Here is a 20,730-nt window from a genome sequence, read left to right on the forward strand (position 1 = left end):
TGGGTTAATCATTCACCTGCTTTTTGTTAGTTTCACTATGTATGTACGCCTACTATCTGTTGTTTAGTGTTCCCTGTTCTTTATATAAATGGAACCATATCATGTATTTTCTCCATGTTCTCTCTTGTGACTTGTTCCTTTACCTCATTGTGTTCCTAAGTTTCAGCTTAGTGAGATGCATGTAACTATAATCTATTCATTTTTATTGCTACATAGTGTCCCATTGTATGAATGCATCACCATGTATTCTACTATTTGTACACACTCAGGGTAATTGTTTCTGATTTATGCACATTTCAAACAATACTACAATGACTATTCTTTTATATACAACCAAATGCAAATATGAAAGAACTTCTCCAAACCAAGGAATGTAATTACTGGGTTATAGGGTAAGGACTTGACAATTTCATCAGGTAATGCCAAGCTTTTCCACAGTAGTTGTTATATTACTTCCAGCAGTAGAAGCAAGTTCCTGTTGCGCCTCATTTTGTCAACAAATGCTCTCTAACTATTTTACCTTTGCCAATTTGAAAGATATTAAATATATCTTTAGTTTTAATTTACATTTTTTTATTAAAATGATCTTAAGCACACGTATATATGTTTATGGAACCCATGCATTTCATTTCCTTCAATATGTGTCATTTGTCCAGTTTTTCTATTAGGTTTTACTTTTCTTATTGATTTTTTGGAGTTTTTTATAACTCAGATATTAATTCTTTATCAGCTTTATATACTTAAATATGTTGTTCCAGCATGTAGGTTGTCTTTGTTACTTTCTTTAGAGGTTCTTTAAATGAATAGAAGTTCTTAATTTTAATGTAGCTGAGTTTGATCATTTTCCTTATTGGTTTGTGCTTGTTTCTCTAATCCAAGATCATAAAATTGTACCCTTGTATGATTTTCTGGATATTTTATAGTTTTGCATTTTACATTTAAGTCTTTAATAGAATTCTAAGCGATTTTCACATGGAGTAACGTTGGAATTTATTTTCCTTTCTTTTTTCTGTATATAGTTAAACTGTTTTCTCATAACCATTTGTATTATAGTCCATGCTCCTCAGTGATTTCCAATTCCTTTTCTGTCATCAGTTAAGATACTGTGTATGTGTGCATTTATATCTAGACTTTACATTTGGGCCTTTGTTTTTCAAAATAAATTTTAGAATTAGGTTTTTGAATTGCACACACACACATAAACCTTGGGAATTATATTGGTATTGCAATTAATATATAGATCCATTTGGGAGAGAATTGATAATTTTAAGATTTTTAAGATATTATATCTTCCTACCCAAGAAGATATTTCTCCATTTATTTATGTATTTTAAAAGAATTTTCAAAGAAGTTTTCCAGTTTTCTCCATAAAACTGATTGCACATGATTGCATATGATTTGTTAGGTTTATTGTTAAGAGTTTTACTATTTTTGATACTATAAATTATATTTTTAACTTAATAGATTTTATTTTTCAGAGAGCTTGTTGTTGTGGTTCAGTTGCTACGTCGTGTCTGACTGCTACCCCATGGACTGTAGCACACCAGGCTCCTCTGTCCTCCACTATATCCTGGGGTTTGCTCAGATTCATGTCCATTGAATTGGTGATTTAGTTGGAGATTTAGGTTAATAGAAAAACTGAGTGGAAGCTACAGAGTTCCAATTTGTGCCCTAATCCCCTCATACAATTTCCCCTATTATTAGCATCTTGCACTAGTATGATACATCTGTTATGATTGATGAGCCAATATTTAAACATTATTATTAACTAAAGACTAGTTTACATTAGGGCTCATTCCTTATGTTGTATGTTTTATGAGTTTTGACAAATGTGTGATGATTTGTATTCACCATTACAGTATCATACAGAATTGTCTCACTGCCTTAAAATCCCCCTGTGCTCCACCTATTAATCTCTTCCTTCCCTCCTTCCTTCTCTGGCAACCTCTAACCCTTTAACTATCTCCACTGTTTTGCCTTTTCCAATATGTGGGTTTTTTTCAGATTGACTCCTTTCACCTAGCAATACACATTGAAGGTTCCTCCATGTCTTTTCATAGCTTGATAGCTCATTTCTTTTTAGCACTGAATAATATTCCATTGTACAACTCTTTGAAAGTACCACTCTTTGTTTATCCACTCATCAACTAAAGGGCATCTGGGTTGCTTCCATGTTTTGGCAATTATGCATAAAGTTGCTGTAAACATCCATGTGCAGATTTTCGTGTCAATGTAAGTTTTTAACTCCTTTAGGTAAATACCAAGGAGTGCAATTGCTGGATTGTATGGTAAAAGTATGTTTCAGTTCAGTTCAGTTCAATTCAGTTGCTCAGTTGTGTCCGACTCTTTGCGACCCCATGAATCACAGCACGCCAGGCTTCCCTGTCCATCACTAACTCCCAGAGTGTTTTGTACAAAACTGCCAGTTTTCCAAAGTGGCTGTATCATTTTGCATTCCTAAAAGCAATGAATGAGAATTCCTGTTGCTCCACACCCTCGCCAGCATTGGTGTTGTCAGTGTTTTGGACCTTGGCCACTCTAAAATGTGTGTAGCCGTATCTCATTGTTTTAATTTGCAATTCCCTAACGACATATGAGGTGGAGCATCTTTTCATGTGCTTATTTGCCATCTGTATATCTTCTTTGGTGAGGGTGTCTATTAAGGTCCTTGGCCCATTAATTCAGCTGGTTGTTTGTTTTCTTATTACTGAGTTTTAAGAGTTTTGGGTACATTTTGGCTAGTAGTTCTTCACCAGATATGTCCTTTGCAAATATTTTCCTCCCTGTCTGTGGTTTGGCTTGTCAGCTATGGGGTTTTTGTAGATGCCCTTTATTAGGTTGAAAAAGTTCCTTTCTATTCCTGGTTTCTTGAGTTTTTTTTTTTTTTTAATCGTGAAAGTGTGTTAGCTTTTGTCAAATGGTTTTCTACATCTATAGAGATTATCTTGTGATTTTAGGTTTTTTTTATTTTATTGATATGACATATTGCATTACTTGATTTTCAGATGTTGAACCAACTAAGTATTCCTGGGATAAATCCCACTTGATCATTATGTATGTATATGTTGCTGGATGCAGTTTGCCTGTATTTTTTTGCTTATGTTGGATATTTTTACATTTTCCTTTAGCTTTTTTCCTGGTATGCAGTTAGGTTGCTTGCAATAGTTTTTATCTTTTGTTGTTTTCTTTAAAACTTTAGGAGGAAATGGCAGGATTTGTTCTGTAGTTAGTTATTTCCTACCATGGAAGCAAGACCCTTCTGGATCCTCTATACTATGCTCTGTGAATTATGAGGTTTCCAGTGTGGCTGGTGGGAACTGGCTCTATTCCCAGCCCCACGAGAATTCCAAGCATAGAGTCCCTGAATTGGGGGGAAAGTTCTTTCTCTGGCCTTGGCTAGTTTTTTCATATGCATGTACTGATTAGTATGAATACATGAGAGGGATCCTATGTGAATCTCCGTAATTTTCTCTCTGTGCAGGTCTTCCTTCTTTGGTGCTCTGTCCTAGCTAACTCTAACTGCTTCAGTCTCCTCTGACTCTCAGCATCCTTCCTTATTTTCAGAAAAACACAAAGCAGTTGTGGTGTAATGAAAAGTGAGCTGGATGTGAATCAAGGGCCTGGTTTCTAGACTCTGCCATACCACTGTCCCATTGTGGGACTTGGCTCATGCATTTGCCCCTCTATGAGAACTCAGGATCTTTCCTGTTTCACAAGAGGATTGCCCTAGGTGACTCTTCAGCTCCAGAATGCACTATAACATACATGTGTTCTGTGCTTCACAATTTACAAACAAGTCTCACATCTATCTGCTCCTTTATTCCTCCTCTGTGTGGTAATTAGGGTAAGAATTATTATGCTGTTTTACAGGTGAGGTAACTGGGTCTCAAAGATGTGATATCATAAATAGGCAATGTTTGTAGTAGGGAAGAGCAGTTGCCTTTTGTGCATCAAGTTTCTGTGCCTTTGTCTCTTATAAAGAAGTGAAGACCCTTTAGTTTGATTCCAAATGCTAGTGCCTGAAAGGGGTGACCAGTTTTGGTCACTACTGTCAAATGCACAATGTATGATCATCATGGATTTGATGGTCTTAGAGAGCTTAGAGAAGAAAGCGCATGTGGACCAAAGCATTCACACGAAGCATTTGGCAGTATAGGTATGATGAATGGTTCTTGGGTCTGTTCCTTCCTGCTGTGGGGATTGTAGCTGTGTTTTCTATGTTTCAGAGGGCAGCTTTGATCTGTGTCCCAATGGGAAATGGAAGGTAGAAATTTCTGGAAGAGATTTTTTTAAAAAATCGCCTATTGTACAAACAGACTTTTCTTGCTTCTCAACTGTTTGCTCCAGTTTGCATCTGTGGGTTTTTGTTTAGAGAACAGCTGTAGAGAATTACAGCTCCCAGCCTCAGACTTACAGATTCTATCTCTGCACGTCCTGAAATCAGTCAGGGTTATTTCAGAGGCTTGCAGCTTGAGGAGTCCCTCAGCGCCCTCATGGGGCTCACCAAAAGGAAACAGCCTGCCTTGGACTCCACTCTTTGCTCTGTCTTGAATTTTCAAAGTTCCAAGCAAATGCAAGAATTCTGGTACCTTATCAGACACACAGGAGGGCTCTATGTCTGTCCCAAATCCTGGGACCTCCCAGTTCTCATTATCAGCTTTGACAGAAACTTCCATGGGGCCTGGCTAGACAATAGTCCATAAGCCATTGCCATTAGATGGATTGCAGTCACAAAAATAAGCCTTGGACAGAGAGCTGCTGAAGGTAGCTTATCTTAATGCCACAAGAGCATTGGAATGACTGTCTCTAATCAGCCAGCCATATGGCTTTGTTGCATTCATGAGCCCTACCAAATACAGTCAATCAAAGTTTATGGACTTATTTCCATTCAGTTCTCAGTCTCATCTGCCCTTTCCCACCTCTGTACCATTGCTCTTGCTGTTCTTTCCACCTGAAATACTCTCTTGTTTCGAGCCTCCTAGGTATGCCTGTTGAAATTCTTCTACAAAAAGTCAAGTTTCCATCCCCTCTCCTCTGGGAGGTCTTCCTGAAATTCTGCCCTGAAACACTTCCTCCATCCATTGCCCATCCTGAGTGAATACATATACCCCTGTCTTAATACTCTTTCTAGACCACAAGTGATGGGAGGATAAAGACAGGTTTTAATCATCCCTGTGCCTGTTCACCTCTCCCGTTCCTCTACCTGCTCCTTTCCATCTCATCTCTGGGTCAACCACAGAACCCTGCTCAGAAAGGGCAATCAGGAAATATTTGCTGATGTGAAAAGCCAGAAGTCAGAATGAGAAAATGATTGAAATTATGCTCTCTGCATTAGCCCATGGGAAATCAGACAAGTATGTCACGCAGCATTCAAATATCTAATATTGTCTTTAAATGTTTAGAATTTCAATATTTAAAGCTCAGTTATAATGAAGACTTCAGAACTCTGTAGATTTCTTTTACCTCCATAAAGAAAGAAAAAAAACACTTCAGCAAACAAAAATGAATGTCTGCTTGAATTTAAGAAACTTGTGGATTCTGATTGTTTAAAGAAAATGTCAAAGTAGAAGGCAATTGAGCAGTATTTAATTCAAAGAGTTCATCTGATTACAGGTAAGACACACCATTCCCTGTATAAATGGCAGTAAAAGGCTATATTGTCAATTAGAGAAGGGAACACAAATGTGGAGGTAGACTTCATACCTTATCTGATTTGGAACCTGAATTATTTACTGTTGAGATTTGTATGAGATTAGATCTCTCTGCTTAAACACTAAATCAAGCTTAACAGGAGCAGATATTGCAAATAAACAATGTTCTGTCAAATGGTGTTTTTAATCCTTTCATTAGAAAGGAAATCTAGCTGAGTCTTTTATTGCAGACATTGATGGGTCTATAAATTTTGATGAGCCATGGGCTACAATTCATACATCCTTAAGAAAAAAAGGTGTACATTGCTGACTTACCAATGTAGCAGGATTTACAAGGCACTGGCTTAGTGGAAAGTCTGGGTTACAGTTTTGTCTCTGCTATTGACTTGGGCAAATCCCTTCTCCTCCCTGGGTCTTGGTTTCCATGTTTACAGATAATTGAATTACGCTAGTATTTTCTATCAGTGAACCTTAGGCAATGAAGCAAAGTTCGTTAAGTTGCAGTTCTCTTACTGTTTTATGCTATTGTTCATTATTTAGTTCTTTTGCAGCCACAGCCTATAGTTTTTAAAAATGGTAACAACTTAAAAGACTGACATGGAGTCAATATGTTTGAAAATGTCTCTGGCATTTCATCTCTCTGGATGCATTAACCTTCTCATCATTGTGATGAATGTTAAAGTCAATCAAGAAAATGTCAAACTTCTGTCAATTTCCTCCCTTGCCTTTGTTACTATGAAGAAACAGCACTAAAAGTGAATCCCTTAGTTTAACTTCTTCATTTGTGGCAGTTAGGGGTCAAGAAGGTGCAGGTATGAAAGCATACTGGAAAACTGGGCTGCTAGCACTCAGCATCTGGCCATTAAACCAACATGTGTGCACTGCCCCAGCCATGGAGGCCTAAAGAGATCAATTTGTAGGCTTTGACACAGCATCTGACACTCATTTGTGGGGACCCAGCCAAGAGTGACCTACTCACTGGGACTAGGAATGAGATCTTGGTTTGGACCCATAGGCAAGTCATTCAAATTATCTATCTTTTATCCAGATGTCTTGATTTCACATCCTAGGCCTGATTACAGTGGGGTTTATTCAACTGGAAGGGCACATTTTGTTGCTCTTCATTGATTGCCTATCCACAGACAGTTTCCTTCTGAGGAAATGAGGATGTTGAGCAAGCTGATGTCCAAGGTCCCATCCAGCTGGAAATCTTAATATGTGTGGTCTGGAAACAAATATCACTTCTGATGAGTTAGACTTGCTGTTCAAGGACATACTTCTCCATCTCTCTCCTTAACCATTTGCATTATCACATTTATAAGATATCAGGGGCATTCCTATCTGCTTCAAGAAGGAAGATGAAGATGAAATGATTTAAAAAAAAAAAAACCTGGTCGCTGCTCTGTAAACTAGTCAAGTTTACACTGACAATGTGAGCAATTTTGACTGCAAATAGAATCAATGAAATTTTCATATTTCTTTGAATTATATGGACACTGGTGATGATGAATATTTTCTTTGGAGTTACATTTTTGCAGTTTGAACCTTTAGCTGGCTTCCTCCAAATATCTTTTTTTAAAATCAATGCTATTCTTTGAAGAACTATAAATCAAATTATTACAGAAAATGAAGGAATATTTCTGCCTTCTCAATTTTAAAAGAGATTTTCATCATAAGGGAAGTTAGTGTCTGATACAGACACACTCAGAAAGTTGATACCAGCCACTTCAGAAATCAGTGATAGTTATTTTTGTCAGCACAGTCAAAATTACTTAGTGAAGTATTGGTCTGATTCTCCTTTTTATTAAAAAAAATCCAAAATGTCATCTACTTTTATGCCAGAACCTAATTTGAGCTTTGTTCTGTTTTGAACTTTGTAACCTACTTTAAAAATTTGGGACTTCTAGTGCTTAGAATTCTGGGCTTTCATTGCCAGGGACTGGGGTTTGATTCCTGGTCAGGGAACTAAGATCTTGCAAGCCGTGTAGCCAAAATAAATAAATAAATAAATAACTTTTCTTCTGTTTTTGGTATAGTCTGAAGCTCAAACCATCTTGACTATTTTTGACTATGAACAATGTGAATGCTAAATGGTATTACCCGTGCTTCAGGTAGGCTTCCCTGATGGCTCAGTTGGTAAAGTGTCTGCCTGCAATGCAGGAGACCTGGATTCGATCCCTGGGTCGAGAAAATCCCCTGGAGAAGGAAATGGCAACCCACTCCAGTACTCTTGCCTGAAGAATCCCATGGACGAGCCTGGTGGGCTACAGTCCATGGGGTCACAAAGAGCCGGATACGACTGAGTAACTAACTTTCTTTCTTTCAGGTAGGCAATGTCAGAGCAAAATTCCTCCTTTCCCTCCCTTGTTTCAATACCATCATCTCCATGAACCTTGCAAAGTGAAACTGATCATTATAAAGTGATAAGAACTTTTTTAAGCTGAAGAAAAGATCTTATTTTTTTTTGTTTGATCTAAAATTCAGTGTGCAATCACAAATGTGATAAAGACCTACTATGTTGGGCATTGGGTCGGCCACAGGAAGGATTACAAAGTCAAGCAAGGCATGGACTCTGCATTTGAGGACCTTGTGTCTGGTTGTGGAAAATGGTGAGCACGATGTGGGAAAAGGCTCAGCAACATCTCACATAGAGTCCTAGACTCACATCATTTTGGAGAGGCAGGAAGGGGATTCAAAGGAGTGAGAGGCTGACTTCTACAGGTCAGCTTCAGGAAAGGTGTAACCCTGCTCCCTCACACCAGGTGTCTTACCCTGTGAAATGTGACCCAAACCACAACTTAGAATCTGCTGGGAAGCTTTTGAAAATCTGCAGATCTCCTGCATCAGACTCTCTGTTGGGCCACTATGACACAGGTGGAGAGCCAAGGCAGTGCTTTAAATGGGGGCAGCAATTTGCTCTTCAGAAAAATAGTGTGTTTTGAGAGCTGTCATTTCAGAAGTGCATCCTATACTAGCCAAACTGTTTTCTCCCTTTTGTTTCAAGATATTAACTGGGGTGTCAAAAGGAATCCAGCTGATTTTGTTAGAAAAATCAGAACATCTGATTATCTCATACCTCTACTGTGCCATTGGAATCTGGTCCTCAGGTTACAGTTGGGAGGCAGAAACAATTCTATGTGCTCTGGATACATGTGAGAGAGGGAAAGGCATTTTATGTGTGGAGGAAGTGGAGAAATGACAAGAAGAAGAGAAATAATGTGATGACATTCGCAACGAGCCTAGACTCAGACCTAGACTAAAATCTAGGCTCTTTTTTTTTAATTTATTTATTTTAATTGGGGGCTAATTACTTTACATTATTGTATTGGTTTTGCCATACATTGACATGAATCTGTCCCGGGTGTACATGTGTTCCCCATCTTGAACTCCTCTCCTACCTCCCTCCCCATCCCATCCTTCTGGTTCATCCCAGTGCACCAGCCCCAAGCATCCTGTATCATTCATTGAACCTGGACTGGCGATTTGTTTCACATATGATAATATACATGTTTCAATGCCATTCTCCCAAATCATCCCACCCTCACCTTCTCCCACAGAGTCCAAAAGACTATACTATACGTCTGTGTCTCTTTTGCTGTCTCGTAGACAGGTTTATCATTATCATCTTTCTAAATTCCATATATATGCATTAGTATACTGTATTGGTGTTTTTCTTTCTGGCTTACTTCACTCTGTATAATAGGCTCCAGTTTCATCCACCTCATTAGAACTGATTCAAATGTATTTTTAATTGCTGAGTAACACTCCATTGTATATATGTACCACAGCTTTCTCATCCATTCGTCTGCAGATGGACATCTAGGTTGCTTCCATGTCCTGGTTATTATAAACAGTGCTGCGATGAACATTGGAGTACATGTGTCTCTTTCAATTCTGGTTTCCTCGGTGTGTATGCCCAGGAGTGCGATTGCTGGGTCGTATGGCAGCTCTATTTCCAGTTTTTTGAGGAATCTCCACACTGTTCTCCATAGTGGCTGTACTAGTTTGCATTCCCACCAACAGTGTAAGAGGGTTCCCTTTTCTCCACATCCTCTCCAGCATTTATTGCTTGTAGACTTTTGGATAGCAGCCAGTCTGACTGGCGTGAAATGGTACCTCATCGTGGTAGGCTCTTTACTTCTTATTAATGTGTGACCTTGGAAAAGTCTGTTAAGTTCTCTGAGCCTCAACGTCTCTCTTTCTTTTTAAATATATATATTTTAATGGGCTTCCCTGTTGACTCAGAGGGTAAAGAATCTGCCTATAATGCATGAGACACAGGAGATACAGATTCTATTCATGTGTCAGGAAGATCTCCTGGAGGAGGAAATAGCAACCGACTCCAGTATTCATGCCTGAAAAATCCCATGGACAGAGGTACCTGACAGGCTACAGTCCAAAGGGTTGCAAAGAGCCGAACACAACTGATTGACTAAACACATAACACACACAGTACACATATATATCTAATGAATTAATGAATGGATGGATAAATTGTAGTAACTCTGAAGGCAATTTAGAAGCATTCATTGGCATTTAAAATATTTGACCTCATATTTCAGAATCTAAAGTTTCCTCCAAATGTACCAAGAGGTAAATTCTGGAACAATAACGAAAGAGATAACTTTGGTCACCATCTGGGATTAGTGTAAGCTGTAAAGAGATTCTTTACTTTTATCTATAAATTTTTAAAATTAATAGGATATTTTATACATGTAATACTTAGATAATTAAAAGAATTTAAATTTTAGAAAAACAAAGACAGCGATTGTACTAGAGCCAAAATAAAATAATTCTGACCAGTAATCATTCTATCCATGTGGCTTTTTGGTTCCTGGCTGCCAAGGGAAAATGAGCACTATATAAGATTACAGAATTTTGTCTGATGAAAGGAAACAGACTGGTTGAGATATTCTGTTTCTACTAAGCTATTCCTAATATTAAATACTATATTTCTATAAATTTTTTGTATAAACTATCATATAAATGACAAAAATAACATTAAGGGTGCTATCTTATTAGAAGTTTTAAACGAATTGCAGAACCATTCTTCATAAAACATTTTCTTTCACCAGCTGATTTAAACATGATAGACATTACTATCTGAAGGTTCAGTAAAACAATTAATGTAATCCAAATACATCAGATTCAAGTAGTATAATCTGAATAAGGATAAAGATACCGTATTTTCATTATTTCATGCGATATGATATATTATTTACATTAAAGAGTTTTCAGAATGATCGTTACATAAATGTCACCTTTTTAATTAAATATTCTCACCAAAAACAATGGTAGTTCGACAATAAACTGACATTAAGATATATTAGATGATCTGTTGCTAGTCTTCAATTATTCATCTTTCATGTGTGGGTAGAAAAAGTAATTAATAAAATGTAGGCTACAAAAACATGATTTATAACAAAATCAGATTATATGATTTTTTAAATGTGTACACCTCTTCTCATCTTGATCAGTTCACGTTTAAGCACTCATTAATAAAATGCATTTCTCTTTTAAATTGAAGTAAAGTTGATTTACAATGTTGTGTTAGTTTTAGGTGTATAGCACAGTAATTTAGTTATACATATATATATATAATTTTAGTACAGATTATCAATACAATTTGTTTATCTACTCATCTGTTGATGGAACCTCTACAGTTTTCAGTTTGGGGTTATTACAAATAAATTACTATGACCATTTGTTTACAAGTCCTTGTGTGAACACATGGTTTCATTTCTCTTTGATAAATACCTAGGAGTGAAATGGTCAAAACATATTATAGACTTATGTTTTTAACTTTCTAAGAAATTGCCAAATTGTTCTCCAATTTGCTTCTCCCATTTACATTCCCAACAATTGTGTATGAGAGTTCTTGTTTCTTCACATCCTGGCCAACACATAGTATGATCAGCCTTTTGCTTTTAATATGCATTTCTCCAATGACTAATGATTTTTAGCACTTTTATATATGCTTATTAACCCCTCATATATTTTCTCTGATTAAGTGTTTGTCCAAAACTTTTGCCTAGTTTTCAAAACTTGTCTATTTGCTTTCTTGTTATTGAGTTTTGTGGACTATATATTTGAATACAAGCTCTCTATCATATATATGGTTTACAAATATTGTCTTCCTGTCTGCTGCTTGACTTTTAATTCCCTTATCACTGTTTTTTAAAGAGAAGAAGTTTTTATTTGACTTTGATAAAATCTAATTTATCAATATGTTCTTTTATGAATTGTATGTTGGTATCATATCTGAAAAAATCTTTATCCAACCTAAGATCACAACTATTTTCTCCTATATTTTCTTGTAGAAGTTTTATAATTTTAGGTTTTACATTTAGTTCTATAATCCATTTTAAGTTAATATTTTTGCATATTGATATTCAATTTTTCCAGAACCATTTGTTGTTAAGACTGTACTTACTCTATTGAATTGCCTGTGCAGTTTTGTCAAAAATCATTTGTCTATATATGTGTGGTTTTGTTTCTGGGCTTTTCATTTCTGTTCCATTGATCTATTTTTCTACTTCTATGCAAAAACAACATTGCTTTGATTATTGTAGCTTCACAATAAGTCAAAATCACGCACCACTTGTCCTCCGACTTTGTTCTTTTCCTAGCTTGATTGAGTTGTTGGTCTTTTCATTGGAATTTAAAAAACATATTGAGAATATACAATGGAGAAAAGACAATCTCTTTAACAAGTGGTGCTGGGAAAACTGGCCAACCACTTGTAAAAGAATGAAACTAGAACACTCCCTAACACCATACACAAAAATAAACTCAAAATGGATTAAAGATCTAAATGGAAGACCATAAACTATAAAACTCCTAGAGGAAAACATAGGCAAAACACTCTCTGACATAAACCACAGCAGGATCCTCTATGACCCACCTCCAAAAGTAATGGAAATAAAAGCAAAAATAAACAAATGGGACCTAATTAAACTTAAAAGCTTTTGTACAACGAAGGGAACTATAAGCAAGGTGAAAAGACAGCCTTCAGAATGGGAGGAAATAATAGCAAATGAAGCAATGGACAAAGAATTAATCTCAAAAATACGAGCAACTCCTGCAGCTCAATTCTAGAAAATAAACAAGCCAATCAAAAAATGGGCCAAAGAACTGAACAGATATTTCTCCAAATACAGATGGATAACACACACATGAAAAGATGCTCAACATCACTCATAATCAGAGAAATGCAAATCAAAACCACGAAGAGGTACCATCTCATGCCAGTCAGAATGGCTGCTTTCCCAAAGTCTACAAACAGTAAATGCTGAGGGTGTGGAGAAAAGGGAACCCTCTTACACTGTTGGTGGGAATGCAAACTAGTACAGCCACTATGGAGAACAGTGTGGAGATTCCTTAAAACCTGGAAATAGAACTGCCATACGATCCAGCAATCCCACTGCTGGGCATACACACTGAGGAAACCAGATTTGAAAGAGACACGTGTACCCGAATGTTCATCCCAGCACTGTTTATAATAGCCAGGGAATGGAAGCAACCTAGATGTCCATCAGCAGATGAATGGATAAGAAAGCCATCGTACATATACACAATGGAATATTACTCAGCCATTAAAAAATACATTTGAATCAGTTCTAATGAGGTGAATGAAACTGGAGCCTATTATACAGAGTGAAGTAAGCCAGAAAGAAAACCACCAATACAGTATACTAACGCATATATATGGAATTTAGAAAGATGGTAACGATAACCCTATAGGCAAGACAGCCAAAAGAGACACAGATGTAAAGAACAGTCTTTTGGACTCTGTGGGAGAAGGTGAGGGTGGGATGAATTGAAAGAATAGCATTGAAACATGTATATTACCATATGTGAAATAGATTGTCAGACCAGGTTCAATGCATGAGACAAGGTGCTCAGGGCCGGTGCACTGGGATGACCCTGAGGGATGGGATGGGGAAGGAGGTGGGAGGGGGCTTCAGGATGGGGGACACATGTACACCCGTGGCAGATTCATGTCAATGTATGGTAAAAACCACTACAATATTGTAAAGTAATTAGCCTCCAATTAAAATAAATTAATTAAAAAAGGAAAAATATGTACTAAATAGGAAAATATCTATAGGTGTTTCAAGACAAACTTTTCTATTAAAACAATTTTGAATATTTCTAAAGATGTATGTCAAAATGGACTAATTATTTTTTTGGATAATGAAACAAATTTTCCACCAGAAATAATATAGAGTAGAAGTATCCTGGTACAATCATAAATTGAACTGAGTATTTTGTAAAGCACAAATGGTAACTTTTTATCTAAGTTCAAAAAGCTTAGAACATTTTGGAAGTGATAATGATGGTTCATTGGAAGGACTGATGCTAAAGCTGAAACTCCAATACTTTGGCCACCTCATGTGACGAGTTGACTCACTGGAAAAGAGTCTGATGCTGGGAAGGATTGGGGGCAGGAGGAGAAGGGGACGACAGAGAATGAGATGGCTGGATGGCATTACCGACTCGATGGACATGAGTTTGAGTGAACTCTGGGAGTTGGTGATGGACAGGGAGGCCTGGCGTGCTGCGATTCATGGGGTCGCGGAGAGTCGGATACGACTGAGCGACTGAACTGACTGACTGACTGAATGATGGTACATCAATGATAAAGTCATTTTAACAGATTTCATTTACATTGTGTCTATTCATCAGATAATGAACTTGTAGTGTTTTGCTGAGAAGAAAGGGGCATGTTCAATTAAGTTTAAAGAATATTAAAAGAACTTGTGATAAAAAATAATAAAAATAAAAACCATATTGTCAGTTTCTACAAAAGAAAATGTGTTGGATTATTGATTGGGATTGTTCTGAATCTGTAGACCAACTTGGAAATACCTGACATCTTAATAATATTGAGTCTTCTGACCAATTAACAAGGGCTCTATTTCTTCATTTGTTGATTTAATCATCTTGATAACATTTTTTAGTTTTCAGTACACAAGTCCTTCACACATTTTGTTAAAATTTTCTCTTAGCTTATCTTATTTTTAGTTGCTATTGTAAATATTTTTGTTTCAGTATTTGATTGGTCATTGATAACATATGGAAATAAAATTGATTTTTGCATATTAATCTTATAATCTACAATGCTGCTAAGCTAATTTATTAGTTTTAGTAGCATGTCATCTATGAATAAAGGTAATTTTATTTTTTCCATTCCAGCATGGATGCCTTTCATTTTTTTTTCTTGCCTAATTTCCATGTTCAATATAAATGGTGAGAACGGGTATTCTTATCTTGTTCCTGATCTTAGGGAAAAAGCATTCAGTCTTTCCCACTGAAGTATGATGTTAGCTGTGTTGTTTTTATATGCTGCTTTTATCAGGCTGAAGAACTTTCCTTGTATTCCTTGTTTGTTGAGTGCTTTTATAATGAAAGAGTACTGAAAATGAAAGTGAAAGTCTCTCAGTCATGTCCAATTCTTTGGAACCCATGGACTATGCAGTCCATAGAATTCTCTAGGCCAGAATACTGGAGTGCATAGACTTTCCCTTCTCCAAGACATCTTCCCACCCCTGGAATAGAACCCAGGTCTCCCACATTGGAGGCAGATTCTTCACCAGCTGAACCACAAGGGGTATTAGATTTTGTCAAATGCTCTTTTTGAGTCTGTTGAAATGATCATGTATTTTAAAAATTTTAATCAATTAGAGACTTCCCTAGTGGTCCAGTGGTTAAGAATCTGTGCTTCCACTGCAGAGGGCATAGTCGCACCCCTGGTCAGGGAACTAAGATCCGGCATGCCACCTGGTGCAGCCAAAAAAAAAAAAAAAAAAATTAGCCAATTAATATGGTATATTACATTGATTGATTTTTGGATGTTAAACCAATATTGAATTCCTGGGATAAATTGCACATGGTCATGGGGTATAATCCTTTTCATAGATTACTGGATTTGGTTCACTGGGCTTCCCTGCAGGCTCAGTGGTAAGGAACCTACCTGCCTGCAAATGCAGGAGACCTGAATTAGATCCTGGGTTGGGACGATGCCCCGGAGAAGGAAATGGCAACCCGCTCCAGTATTCTTGCTTGGGAAATCGCGTGGACAGAGGATCCTGGCAGGCTACAGTTCATAGGGTTGCAAAAAAGTTGGACATGACTTAGTGACTAAACAATAACAAAAATTGACATTTAGTTTTATTTTTCTGTAATGTCTTTGGCTTTGGTTTCAGGACAGTATTGGCCTCAGAGAACCAGCTTGGAATTGTTCTCTCCTTTTCTATTTTTGGAAGAGTTTATGAAGAGTTTTGAAGACCACCTGACCTGCCTCTTTAGAAACCTGTATGCAGGTCAGGAAGCAACAGTTAGAACTGGACATGGAACAACAGACTGGTTCTAAATAGGGAAAGGAGTACCTGAAGGCTGTATATTGTCACCCTGCTTATTTAAATTATATGCAGAGTACATCATGAGAAAAGCTGAGCTGGAGGAAGCACAAGCTGGAATCAAGATTGCTGGGAGAAATATCAATAACCTCAGATATGCAGATGATACCACCCTTATGGCAGAAAGTGAAGAAGAACTAAAGAGTCTCTTGATGAAAGTGAAAGAGGAGAGTGAAAAAGTTGGCTTCAAGCTCAACATTTAGAAAAAAAAGATCATGGCATCTGGTCCCATCACTTCATGGCAAATAGATAGGGAAACAGGGGAAACAGTGGCTGACTATTTTTCTGGGCTCCAAAGTCACTGCAGATGGTGACTGTAGCCATGAAATTAAAAGATTCTTGCTGCTTGGAAGAAAAGTTATGACCAACCTAGACAGCACATTAAAAAGTGGAGACATTAATTTACCAATAAAGGTCCGTCTAGTCAAAGCTATGGTTTTTCCAGTGGTCATGTATGGAGAGAGTTGGAGTATAAAGAAAGCTGAGTGCCGAAGAATTGATGCTTTTGAACTGTGGTCTTGGAGAAGACTCTTGAGAGACCCTTGGGCTGCAAGGAGATCCAACCAGTCCATCCTAAAGGAAATCAGTCCTGAATGGGGATGACAGAGGATGAGATGTTTGGATGGCATCACTGACTCAATGGACATGAGTTTCAGTAAACTCTGGGAGTTGGTGATGGACAGGGAGGCCTGTCATGCTGCAGTCCATGGGGTCGCAAAGAGTTGGACACGACTGAGCGACTGAAGTGAACTGAGTGGTAAAGAACCCGCCTGCCAGTGCAGGAGATGTAAGAGACTCGGGTTCAATCCCTGGGTCAGGAAGATTCCCTGGAGGAGGGCATGGCAACCCACTCCAGTATTCTTGCCTGGAGAATCTCATGGACAGAGGAACTTGGTGGGCTATAGTTCACAGGGTCGCACAGAGTTGGACACGACTGAAGCGAATTAACACACACACATGAAAAGTTGGTGCTAATTCTTCTTTAAATATTTGATTTAATTCACTAGCAAGTCCACCTGGACCTGAAAGTTTCTCCCACGGATATTTTTTAACTACAACTTCAAATTTCATTAATCTGTAGAGAGCTATTTGGGTTATGTACTTCTGTTCCTCGTCCTTCTCCTCCTTTTTCCTCCTCTTTCTTTTACTTAGAAAGTGAAGGATACATCAAAGAAAGAGTCAAAAGGAAGAGATGCATAGGGCAAGGTATGGGGGAAAGATATGGAGCCTCCATGCCCTTTTCAGGTGTGTGAACCTCCCAGAACCTTGAAGTGTTAGCCAACCTGGGAGTTCCCCAAACTGTTTTGTTTAGGGGTTTTTATAGAGGTTCCGGACTTCCCTAGTGCCTCAAATGGTAAAGCGTCTGCCTGCAATGCCAGAGATCCGGATTTGATCCCTGGGTCGGGAAGATCCCCTGGAGAAAGAAATGGCAACCCACTCCAGTACTCTTGCCTGGAAAATTCCATGGATGGAGGAACCTGGTGGACTACAGTCCATGGGGTCGAAAAGAGTTGGACATGACTGAGCGACTTCACTTTCATAGTTTCCATTACATAGGCATGACTGATTAAATCATTGGTCATTGGTGATTTACTCAGTCTTCAGCCCTCTCGCCTCTCTCCAAAGGTGGAGGGAGCGGCTGAAAGTTCTTACCTTCTAACCACATGGTTGGTTCCTCTGGAAACCAGACTCCTTGCTGAAGCTTGGTCACACAGAGTCGGACACGACTGATGTGACAGCAGCAGCAGCAGGGGTAACTAAAAAGTATTTCTTCTTGGGTGAGCTTTGATAATTTGTGTCTTTCATATAATCTATTTCATTAAAGTTGTCACATTTATTGGCATACATTGTTCATACTATTTTCTTTTATTTTTTGTCCCTAGAATCTGCCATTATGTCACCTTTCCCCTACCTGATAATCAGCTATTTGTCCCTTTTCTGCTTTTGTTTTCATTTGTCTGGCTAGGTTTATCAATTTTATTGCTGTTCTCAAAGAATCCTCTTTTGGGTTCATTGATTTTCTCTATTGTTTTTCTATTTTTTATTTTATTGATATTATTTGATCTTTATTATTTTCTTTAAACTACTTTTTGGAGTTTAACGTGCTTTTCTTTTTATAGATTCTTAAGAGAGAATCTAAGCTCATTGATTGGAGGTATTTCTTCTTTTCAAATACAGGCATTTAGCAATATAAAATTTCCCTGTACATACTGCTTTGGTGGCATCATGTAACTTCTGCTGTGTTTTCATTTTTATTCTGTTTAAAATATATTGTGCAGTATATTAACACATATAAATGGAATATAGCAAAAGGGTAACGATAACCCTGTATATGAGACAGCAGGAGAGACACAGATGTGTGGAGCAGTCTTTTGGACTCTGTGGGAGAGGGTAAGGGTGGGATGATTTGGGAGAATGCCATTGAAACATGTATATTATCATATGTGAAACGAATCTGACGTGGTTGGGGGCTCCCCACCTCAACTCTCTGTGGATTTAAGAGGCCGTTCCTTCCGGAAGTGTATAAATTAGCCTGGGATAGAACCTGCACGCTGAATTTACTAATTAAGAAATGAGAAACCAGAACTATAAAGGTGGCATAGAAATACAAGAAACTATTCTTAAGTAATCTTTTAAAACTTTGAACAGTTACAGATTTTACCATTTGTGATAAACTGGTATATATAATTTAACCAGAACCAAAAGAAAATTAGTATTGTGTGAATTCTGAAGCACTTTCAACATGTTGTAGGAATAATGTGGACTTTCTTGAGTTTTACACATTCATAAGTGAATGGTTTGTATCTCGTGCCTTTGTTGGTTTTCTGTAAGCTGTAGTTTCTGAGAAGTGAGCAGCTCTCATTCCTGTAACTTTTGTAATCCAGTCATTCGTGTGCCTCCTTCATGAGGATTCAGTAAGGCTGTGGTGCTGTTGTCCCTCTGATAGGAACTCTAACACTGGGTAAAGCCCCAAAGGTCTGTTACTTATTTTTATTTTATATTGTACTATATTTTATTTACAGTGTTGTGTTTGTTTCAGGTGTATAGCAAAGTGATACAGTCATATATATATATATACATATATATATATATATATACACACGCATATATACATATACATATATATACATATATATATGAATTAACAAAAGCAGTTCCCGTCTTTTGATGGGGTGCTCATGGTTTATAACATAAATGGCATTATTTGAGAGAGGGATAACTTAGGTATGGCATTGGGTTTTTTTTTTCTTTTTGCAGCTTGAGGCAGTTGTAAAATAACTTAATGTAGCTTTTTACAACTGTGTATTCTTTAGTATTTTTTCATTTGGTGAAATTTTAACTGTTAATGTTTTTGGCATTGTGCTTTGTGTTAAAATTTAAAAAAATAAAATATATTGTAATTTCTCTTTGATTTCTTCTTTGACCCATTAGTTATTGGGGAGTGCATCATTTAGTTCCCAAGTATTTGGGGATTTTTCCAGACATGTTTTTCTTATTGACTTCAAATTTAATTCCATTATGGTCAGATAATAAAGTTTGCATAACTTGAACCCTTCTAAATTTATTCAGACTTGCTTTATGAGCAGAATATTATATCTATCTTGATAAATGTCACATGTGAACTTGAAAAGAATGTAAATTCTCATGTTACTGGGATTATTCTGTAAATGTCAACTAGATTAATTGAATTGATATTATAGTTCATATTTTCTATATATTTACTGAGTTTTCTACTTGTTTTTCACTTATCAAAATAAGGATATTGAAATCTCTATGATTGTAGATTTGTCTGCTTCTCCTTGCAGTTCTTTCAGTTTTTGTTTAATATAGTTTGAAACTCTGCTATTAGGAGCAAAATGTTAAGGAATTTTTCTTCTTTGGATTAATTGACAATTTTATTATTATGAAATTACTTCTTTAGCTTTGATAATATTCTTTCCTTTGAAAGGTCCTTTTTCTGATGTGAATACAGCCACTCTGGCCTATGGCTAGCTCCATCATTCTTTTAGTACAGGGGCAAAACTCAAATGAGGGACCCTCTACCTAGGGAAGTGAATGGAGTGAAATTGATCACAAAGTGTCTCCACCAAGAAGTTGGAAGCTTGTTACAGCTGTTCATTAAATAAAGAATTCCACCAGTGTCCCTCCAGGAAGGTAAGGTGTATTTCTCCAGAAGGTGTCTTTAGAAGTTAGGACACCGTCAATTCCAATGGTAAAATAAAGGTGTATTTCTCCAGAAGACGTCTTTAAAAGTTAGGACACCATCAATTCCAATGGTAAGATAAAGTGTCCTGCAGGTGAGGATACATGTTGAAAAGAACTTTTTAATGTAAGTAACACATTCATCTGATTAATCCAAGCCCCTCCCTGCATTCATTCTTCACTTTTAGATTATAGTTTTTTGCATGCAAACACCCAGCACAACTTGCAGCTTGTATGATCAGCCTCATCCTCCCTAAACTGTTAGAACCTAAGCCTGGATAGTACACCTATTGAGATGAGCAAGACCTCCCACATTTGAAACAAAATTGGGACACCCAACATAGCAAGTTTATTCAGTGAAGTCTTGACAGCCTGAAGGCAGTGATTTAAGACTGGAAAACAGAAAATTGAGGAGAGTTATATAGACACTGGGGAAAAAAGGTAGGATGAAACAT

At 37.2% G+C, this 20,730-nt stretch overlaps 1 long non-coding RNA gene across 1 annotated transcript in view; it reads left to right on the forward strand.

The window, feature by feature from the left end:
- The window catches only part of LOC148773521 (uncharacterized), a 50,822-nt gene extending 32,388 nt beyond the window's left edge, over positions 1-18,434 (forward strand). Inside the window, exon 5 of the long non-coding RNA XR_016036900.1 lies at positions 15,860-18,434. This is a non-coding gene — a long non-coding RNA (uncharacterized LOC148773521). The remainder of the gene's footprint in view (positions 1-15,859) is intronic.
- The last annotated feature ends 2,296 nt before the right edge of the window (positions 18,435-20,730 follow it).

This window comes from Moschus berezovskii, chromosome X (assembly GCF_049115385.1).
Source record: "Moschus berezovskii isolate FMDL1 chromosome X, NW_MosBer_1.0, whole genome shotgun sequence".
In the NCBI taxonomy this organism is placed as follows: Eukaryota; Metazoa; Chordata; class Mammalia; order Artiodactyla; family Moschidae; genus Moschus; species Moschus berezovskii.